Source organism: Symphalangus syndactylus, chromosome 15 (assembly GCF_028878055.3).
Source record: "Symphalangus syndactylus isolate Jambi chromosome 15, NHGRI_mSymSyn1-v2.1_pri, whole genome shotgun sequence".
NCBI lineage: Eukaryota > Metazoa > Chordata > Mammalia > Primates > Hylobatidae > Symphalangus > Symphalangus syndactylus.
Genome location: NC_072437.2, coordinates 77285909 through 77295576, shown reverse-complemented (window position 1 = coordinate 77295576; position 9668 = coordinate 77285909).

Below are 9668 nucleotides of genomic sequence, written 5' to 3'. Positions count from 1 at the left end.
GTGACAAGAGCACAGAATTTGTAATAGTGAGACTCAAGTCTCAGCCCCACTACTTACAGCTCTGTAATTAAGAACTAGCATTTCGGCCGGGCGTGGTGGCTCACGCTTGTAATCCCAGCACTTTGGGAGGCCGAGGCGGGTGGATCACGAGGTCAGGAGATCGAGACCACGGTGAAACCCCGTCTCTACTAAAAATACAAAAAATTAGCCGGGCGTGGTGGCGGGCGCCTGTAGTCCCAGCTACTCGGAGAGGCTGAGGCAGGAGAATGGCGTGAACCCAGGAGGCGGAGCTTGCAGTGAGCCGAGATTGTGCCACTGCACTCCAGCCTGGGTGAGAGAGCGAGACTCCGTCTCAAAAAAAAAAAAAAAAAAAAAAAAAAAAAGAACTAGCATTTCAGAGCCTCAGTTTCCTCAACTGCACAATGGGATGAATACCTGCACTTCAAATCTTGGGGTAAAATCAAATGACAAAATATGTATGAAAATGTTTCACAAAATGTTGAGTACTTGCAAATGTTCAATTTGTTCTGTCACTGTCCTAAAGATACATGTCTGTTTCCTTAAACTCAGTATTCATTGGGCACCTTTGCACATTGTGATAAGCCAACAATTTTGCCCCAAATTATAGCTGACTCATTCAACTTTAAACTGCAGGAAGTATACCTGGCCACTAAGATGGATGAACGAGAGAAATGAACACACCCATATAATTTTTTTAAATTACCCAGTAAATCCATCTCACCAGATGAGTTGAGAAGTCTTTGCTTTCCAAATTCTACAGCCTCTAGTAGGGTGCTAGAAGCCTTTCCATCCTAAACAAGACCAACTCAAGGCAGAGGCCTGAAGGAGTTTGCCTCTTTTATCATCCTAAAATAGCTTTTGTGTGTGTGGCAAGTTTTAAAAACTTTTTATTTGGAAATCATTTGAAACTTACAGACAGCTTGCTTAAAAATAAAACGTATAAACACAGTTGAAATCCTCTACCCAGATTCACCTAACATTTTACCCATCTGCTTTATCATTTGCTGTTCCATCTATCATTATCTATCTATCTATCTATCTATCTATCTATCTATCTATCTATCATCATTTGTCATCAAATTTCTTTTCTGAGCCATTTGAAGTAAGTTACATATGTCATGGTCTTTTACCCTTAAATACTTCAGGGTTTATTTCCTAAGAATAGGGGCATTTTTATACATTACCAGAATACAGTTACCAACTTCTATAAATTTAATATTGATACATCTTAAGATATCTTTTCCAGGAACTATGGCTTCCATGAAACACAGTGGGATAGCTGGGTGTCAGAATTCTGTTTCCATTCTTGTTCTTGCTCTCCCACTCAAGAGTACTAAACATTGAACATTCAGGCCTTAGAATGTACATCAAGGAAGTTGGCCTCTGTGACCTATAAAGCGACTTCTGGATTTGAGCATTAATTGCTCTAAGACCAGGCTGCAGTTCTGTCCCTAGGCAAGTTCCCAGTTCCAGGCAACTTGGAGCAATACTTATTGGGTCTGGAGGTTTGGAGAGAGTGGCTAGGAGATTCATATAACCTCATTGTTGGCCCTACGTTGCATCATGTGGACCCTTCTGCAAAGACATTTATGGGCATGGTGAACTCATCTTGCTCACCGTTATCTGCTAAGACATTCCACTCCAGGGCTCAGTGTGCTGTTATCATCAAAAACACTGTAGTCCTGGCCAGGCAAGGTGGCTCCCACCTGTAATCCCAGCACTTTGGGAGGCTGAGGCTGGTGGATCACCTGACGTTGGGAGTTTGAGACCAGACTGACCAACATGGAGTCTCTACTAAATATACAAAAAATTAGCTGGGTGTGGTGGTGCATGCCTGTAATCCCAGCTACTCAGGAGGCTGAGGCAGGAGAATCACTCGAACCTGGGAGGCAGAGGTTGCAGTGAGCCAAGATCGTGCCATTGCACTCCAGCCTGGGCAACAAGAGTGAAACTCTGTCTCAAACAAAACAAAACAACAACAAAAAAACACTGTGGTCCCAAAATATAAGACATTTTTTTCTAATATCAGTGTGCATACATGCAATCTAGTGGAGAAGGGGGAAGAACATTTGGTAGTAACTAGCAAAAGATTTCAAGTTATGTATCTTCTGTTTCACTCCAATTGAGTGTCTCTTACTTTTATTTTACCATTTATTGAAAATAAGCAAATTGCTGGTAAAGTATCCTAAACTCGCAATGGAAAAAATGACTGTTTACAGAGTCACCTGCCAATCTACATTACACAACATGAAAGTTGGTTTACTATTGGAAAGTGTAGGGGAAGTGTCTTTACCTAAAGGATGTGGAGTCACAACTGTTCTATCTTCTGATGTCGCGAATGTACCAATGCACATCGTCCCCGGCCAGCCTGGCAGTCAGACCTCTCAAAGAGAATGCAGGGAGTGTGAGTGCCCCTGACATGGGGGAGGTGCGCTGTCCGCAATCTGGTAAATAAAAGGTTGTGAATGAGGGCAACTGCTTTGGCTTATAAAAATAAAAAAATTAAAAGGACAGATGAATTGAGCAAGGAACAAAAACTCCAGCTTACAATGAAAACATCTTTTGAAATTTGTGATATTCATTTTTATAATTTGGGATCAGTTTTTCCCCATTGTTCTCTATTGCTTACCCCAAAAATGACTGTCAATATGATTATTCATCTCCCATGAGTCTGTGTGTCACCAGTACAGTAAGGGATGTCTCTGCTATTTTTAGACACAAAGATTATCCAAGCAAAAGGGCACATTCCACTTCCATTCTGCTGAGGGCAGGCTACACCCTGGCACAGTTTTACTCCTAACCACACAAAGGCTTGTTTTGAGAGGGGAGTGAGCAGTGGGTTGAAGAAGGTTTCAGAGAATAAGAAGAAAAATATTTCTAGATTTAAACTTGAACAAAGTTAATGCTGATAGCAGAGTTAAATGACCTGCAAAATTCAAAAGTGCAGACAGGGCATTGCAATCCACACCCAGTGTTCCCTGCAGGCAAAGACTATGTCTCCCATGAACCCCCAAGGGTGAGATTGATTTGGAAAAACCCCAGAGGGCAGAATTGATCTTTGAGGATTAGCCAGTCTTTTGTTTAAGGGTTTAGTCAATATTTTAGTAGGGAAGTGGATGGTATCACAGGCTCTGATTAGCCTGAGTGGCATGTTTCCTCCCTGAGTTGCTCCTGATCAGGGATACCTGACCTCCAGGTAGACCATACCTGCTAACTTGCTGTCCCCACTCCTGTCCCCACTCCCCAGGTTTTCTTAAAAACCAAAACTACCTCCATCTGGAAAGGCAGGGCTGTAAACAGGCCATCAATGCCTTTGCCTGAGACCTACCTGTACCCTCTACCTTCAGAGATGAAAGGCTGAAATGCCACCCACACCCAGTGACATGAAATTCACAAGTCTGTCATTTTGGCTGCAAGGTAGGGCAACTTCTGGCAAATTTAATAAGCAGATTCTCTCAGTGATAGGAAATTATTGCATAATGCAACTCTATTTCCCGTGGTTAAAGCATTTTGATAACAGTAGTCACCTGACCTGGTGTGAAGTACAAATAGAAGTTTTGTTTCCTTTTTTCAATCTTTTCTCTTTTAAACTTCCATTTTTTAGGGGGGATGGGAGGTTAGGCTTTATCTTTAATAGGCCCGGTTCATATAAAACAATTTGGGTTTGAATTGTGAAGCTGGTATCATATTAAATCTGATTTACAGAGTGGCCAGCACTTGCTTAACATTAAGTGCTCCTCCTGTCATTGGCAGGTCTATGATCCCTATGCATGTGGCTAGTGATGGAGAGAGGCTGTTGCAAAGCTATGAAAGAGCAGAGGGTGGCCAGGCATGGTGGCTCACGCCTGTAATCCCAGCACTTTGGGAGGCTGAGGTAGGTGGATCATGAGGTTAGGAGTTCAAGACCATCCTGGCCAACATGGTGAAACCCCGTCTCTACTAGAAACACAAAAAGTTAGCCAGGCATGGTGGCACGTGCCTGTAGTCCCAGCTACTCGGGAGGCTGAGGCAGGAGAATTGCTTGAACCTGGGAGACGGAGGCTGCAGTGAGCTGAGATCGTGCCACTGCACTCCAGTCCAGCCTGGGCAACAGGGTGACTGTCTCAAACAAAAGAAGAAAGAAAGAGAGAAAGAGAGAGAGTGAGAGCGAGAGCGAGCAGAGGGCAATAAATGGAACCTAAACTGAAGTGTGGAGTTACTTATTGTAGATAATACAGGCTAAAAGCCAGTTCACATGCCAGTTACTTCTCAGAAATCACAAGTCTCTAAGGCTGATAGAAACCCAGACTTTTAGACTGAACTAACGTCCCTTCACCTCAGGCTGCATCACAAGAATTGAATCCTCATCTGCTCTTCCACTTCCTAGCCAGAAAAGATCACCTATAAAGTGGGAACACCTGGCCCAACAGGTAAACCACCTCCCCAGCTGCTGTGCTAAGGCACAGTAATAGATTTGAGAGTGGTTTTAAAAGTTTAACATGTACAAATTCAGAAGTCTGCAGAAGCACATTTTTGAGTTTCACTACAAAAAGGGTATAACCTCAAAAGATCTCTTTTATTCTAATAGTCCAAGTAAACAAATGCCACAGGCATTTATGTGACTTAGCAGGTCTGCATTTCATCAGTTTGTCAGGAAGCTAAACAATGTACCTATTAAAAACCCATAAAAAAATTGGACACTGTAATTCTGATATTTATTTATAACTTAATTCCAGTGAGCTGGCACCAACATTTTAGAGAGGTTTTTTTTTTTTTTTTTTTTCAAAACAGAGTACAACTGTGAGTTAAAACCAAATTGATTCCAGCTTTCTCAGTTTATTCATTTCCTTTTGATTTTCTGCATCTTTTAGTGGCCCTGCTGTTGCTGCTTCATTATTATGCTGCTGATTCCCTACACACCCTTTTTTCCCCGAAGAGATTGTAAGAAGTGAAGGAACAACATCCAGCAGTTCAAAGTCAGTGCTGGAGTGAGATGGACAGGACCCACATTTCAGCAAAAGAAGTTAATATATAAGCAAAATAATAGTACTCTATTACCAGTGGGGAGGGGAGGGGGCTAAAGATACCAAAGACTGTTTTATGAAACCAGTCAGCTTTTATAAAATTTCTCAAATTTATGAAAATCGACTTTCTCAAATTAGGGACCTTCCTTTTGACTCTCCTTGGATGCTGGAGCAAAAGACACTACATAGGATAAACAGCCTAGGCTTTGTAATCTCAAACCTGAAATATATGTACTGACTTTACTCCTTACTTATATGTATGATTTTGATAAATTACTTCAATACTCTGAACATCAGTTTCTTTATATGTAAGAGGAAGACATTAGTATAATATATGTTTTAGGGTATTGCCCCAAAACGTATAATAGAATTCAAAAGATTCTACATTAAACACCTATTGTAGTGCTTGGCACATAGGACAGTCCAAATAAAGATAAGTCACAATTGTTACTTTGTCAGATGCTTTTTTTTGCATCAGTTGAGATGATTATGTTTTGGGTTTGTTTCCCTTCATTCTGTTAATGTGGTATATTTCTTTGATTTTCATTTATCAAACCATCTCTGCATTCTGAGAGTAAATCCCACTTGGTCATGATATATAAACCTTTTAATAACCAAATTTGGGTGCCAGTACTTTGTGGAGAATTTTTGTATCAATATTCATAAGGGATATTTATCTGTAGTGGTTTTTTGTTTGTTGTAGTATCTGCTGGTTTTGCTGTCAGGATAATGCTGGCTTCATAAAATGAGTTGGGAAATGTTCCTTCCTCTGCAATTTTTTGGAAACGTTGAGGATTGTTGTTAATACCTTAAATGTTTGTAATTTACCAGTGAAGCCATCTGGCTCAGGACTTTTCTTTATTGGAAGATTTTTGATTACTCATTAAATCTACTTAATAGCTATAGGTCTATTCATATTTTCTAGTTCTTCATAATTTTAATTTTGGTAGCTATGTATTTCTAGAAATTTGTGTATTTTATTTAGGTTAGACAATTTTTTGGCTTACTAATGTTCATAGCATTGTCTTAATTTTTTATTTCTACAACATCAATAGTAATATCTCACTTTGCTTTCTGACTTTTGAGTCACTTTTTTTTATTAGTTTATTAGTCAGTCTGGTTACAGGTTTGTCAATTTTGTTAATCTTTTCAAAGAACCAACTTTTAGTTTCACTGGTTTTTCTCTGTTGTTTTTCTATTCCCTATTTTGTTTATCTCTCTGCTGATCTATTATTTCCTTCATTCCTCAAACTTTAGGTTTAGTTTGTTTTTCTTTTTCTAGTTCCATAAGAGGAACTTTAGGTTATTTTTTTTTTTAGATATTTCTTCTTTTTTTAATATAAGAATTTATAGTTAGAAATTTCCCTCTTAACATTGCTTTTGCTGCATCCCATTTCTCTAGTTAATTTCTAATTTCCCTTGTAATTTCTTCTTTGATCCATTGATTGTTTAAGAGTATGTTATTTAATTTCCAAATATTTGTGTATTTTTCAGGTATTCTGTTATTGAGTACTAGCTTTATTCTATTGTAATCAGAAAAGTACTTCATATAATTTCAATGTTTGAAATTTATGAAGATTTGTTTTGTGGCCTACTATATTGTCTATTCTGGATAATGTTCCATGTGCAGTTGAGAAAAATGTATTCTGCTGTTGTTAGATGGAGTGTTATCTACATGTCTGTCAGGTGTATTTAGTCCATAATGTTCTTCAAGTCCACCATTTCCTTATTGATCTTCTCTCTTGTTGTTCTATCCATTATTGAAATTGGAGCATTGAAGTCTCAGTGTTATCTTAGAGCTGTCTATTTAATCCCTCTAATTTTATCAATGTTTGCCTGAAATATTTTGGATCATTCATGTTTGGTGCATACACATTTATAATTTTTACATCTTAGTCATAAATTGACCCTTTAATCAACACATAGTGTCCTTCTTTGTCTTTATAGTAGCTTTTTACTTAAAGTCTATGTTGTCTGATATTATTACCTCAGTTCTCTTTTGGTTGGTTACTTTTAGCTGGAATATCTTTTCATATCCTTTTACTTTTGATCTAATTCTATCTTTATATCTGAATTGAATCTCTTGTCAATGGCATATAGTTCTATTATTTTAAAATTCATTCTGCCAATCTATGCCTTTTTATTGGAGAGTTTAATCCATTAATATCTAACATAATTACTGATAAGAATGGACTTGCTTTTGCATTTTATTGTGTTTTCTACATCTTGAAGCTTTTTTGTTCCTTATTTCCTCTATTACCGTGTCTACTGTGTTGATTTTTTGTAGTGACACCCTTCTCATTTATTTTTGTATATACTTACATATATTTTCCTTGTTGTTACTATTTAAATTACATATAACATCCTAAAGTTATAACCATATAATTTAAATGGATATGAACCTAACTTCAATCATATTTAAAAACTACTCACATGAAGCTCCACTCCACCTCATGTTATTAATGTTACAATATTAATCTTTATACATTGTATATCCACTAAGAGATTTATGATTACATATTATGCATTCATCTTACAAATCATGTAAAAACTAAAGAATGGAGTTAAAACCAAAATTACAACACTAGTGGCGTTTATATTTGCTCACATATTTACCTTTAACAGAGATCTTTATATCTTCATCTGACATTGAGTCACTGTCTAGCATCATTTCCTTTTCATTTGAACAACTCCCTTTAGCATTTCTTATAAGACAAGTCTAGTGGTAGTGAGCTCCCTCAGTTTTTATTTGTCCAGGAATGTCTTAATTTCTCCCTCATTTTTTTTTTTTTTTTATTATACTTTAGGGTTTTAGGGTACATGTGCACAATGTGCAGGTTTGTTACATATGTATCCATGTGCCATGTTGATTTCCTGCACCCATTAATTCGTCATTTAGCATTAGGTGTATCTCCTAATGCTGTCCCTCCCCCCTCCCCCCACCCCACAACAGTCCCCGGAGCGTGATGTTCCCCTTCCTGTGTCCATGAGTTCTCATTGTTCAATTCCCACCTATGAGTGAGAACATGCGGTGTTTGATTTTTTGTCCTTGCGATAGTTTACTGAGAATGATGTTTTCCAGTTTCATCCATGTCCCTACAAAGGACACGAACTCATCATTTTTTATGGCTGCATAGTATTCCATGGTGTATATGTGCCACATTTTCTTAATCCAGTCTATCGTTGTTGGACATTTGGGTTGGTTCCAACTCTTTGCTATTGTGAATAGTGCCGCAATAAACATACGTGTGCATGTGTCTTTATAGCAGCATGATTTATAGTCCTTTGGGTATATACCCAGTAATGGGATGGCTGGGTCAAATGGTATTTCTTGTTCGAGATCCCTGAGGAATCGCCACACTGACTTCCACAATGGTTGAACTAGTTTACAGTCCCACCAACAGCGTAAAAGTGTTCCTATTTCTCCACATCCTCTCCAGCACCTGTTGTTTCCTGATTTTTTAATGATGGCCATTCTAACTGGTGTGAGATGGCATCTCACTGTGGTTTTGATTTGCATTTCTCTGATGGCCAGTGATGAGGAGCATTTCTTCATGTGTTTTTTGGCTGCATAAATGTCTTCTTTTGAGAAGTGTCTGTTCATGTCCTCTGCCCACTTTTTGATGGGGTTGTTTGTTTTTTTCTTGTAAATTTGTTTGAGTTCATTGTAGATTCTGGATATTAGCCCTTTGTCAGATGAGTAGGTTGCAAAAATTTTCTCCCATTGTGTAGGTTGCCTGTTCACTCTGATGATAGTTTCTTTTGCTGTGCAGAAGCTCTTTAGTTTAATGAGATCCCATTTGTCGATTTTGGCTTTTGTTGCCATTGCTTTTGGTGTTTTAGACATGAAGTCCTTGCCCACGCCTATGTCCTGAATGGTATTGCCTAGGTTTTCTTGTAGGATTTTAATGGTTTTAGGTCTAACATATAAGTCTTTAATCCATCTTGAATTAATTTTTGTATAAGGTGTAAGGAAGGGATCCAGTTGCAGCTTTCTACATATGGCTAGCCAGTTTTCCCAGCACCATTTATTAAATAGGGAATCCTTTCCCCATTTCTTGTTTTTGTCAGGTTTGTCAAAGATCAGATAGTTGTAGCTATGCGGCATCATTTCTGAGGGCTCTGTTCTGTTCCATTGATCTATGTCTCTGTTGTGGTACCAGTACCATGCTGTTTTGGTTACTGTAGCCTTGTAGTATAGTTTAAAGTCAGGTAGCGTGATGCCTCCAGCTTTGTTCTTTTGGCTTAGGATTGACTTGGCGATGCGGGCTCTTTTTTGGTTCCATATGAACTTTAAAGTAGTTTTTTCCAATTCTGTGAAGAAAGTCATTGGTAGCTTGATGGGGATGGCATTGAATCTACAAATTACCTTGGGCAGTATGGCCATTTTGACGATATTGATTCTTCCAACCCATGAGCATGGAATGTTCTTCCATTTGTTTGTATCCTCTTTTATTTCATTGAGCAGTGGTTTGTAGTTCTCCTTGAAGAGGTCCTTCACATCCCTGGTAAGTTGGATTCCTAGGTATTTTATTCTCTTTGAAGCAATTGTGAATGGCAGTTCACTCATGATTTGGCTCTCTGTTTGTCTGTTATTGGTGTACAAGAATGCTTGTGATTTTTGTACATTAATTTTGTATCCTG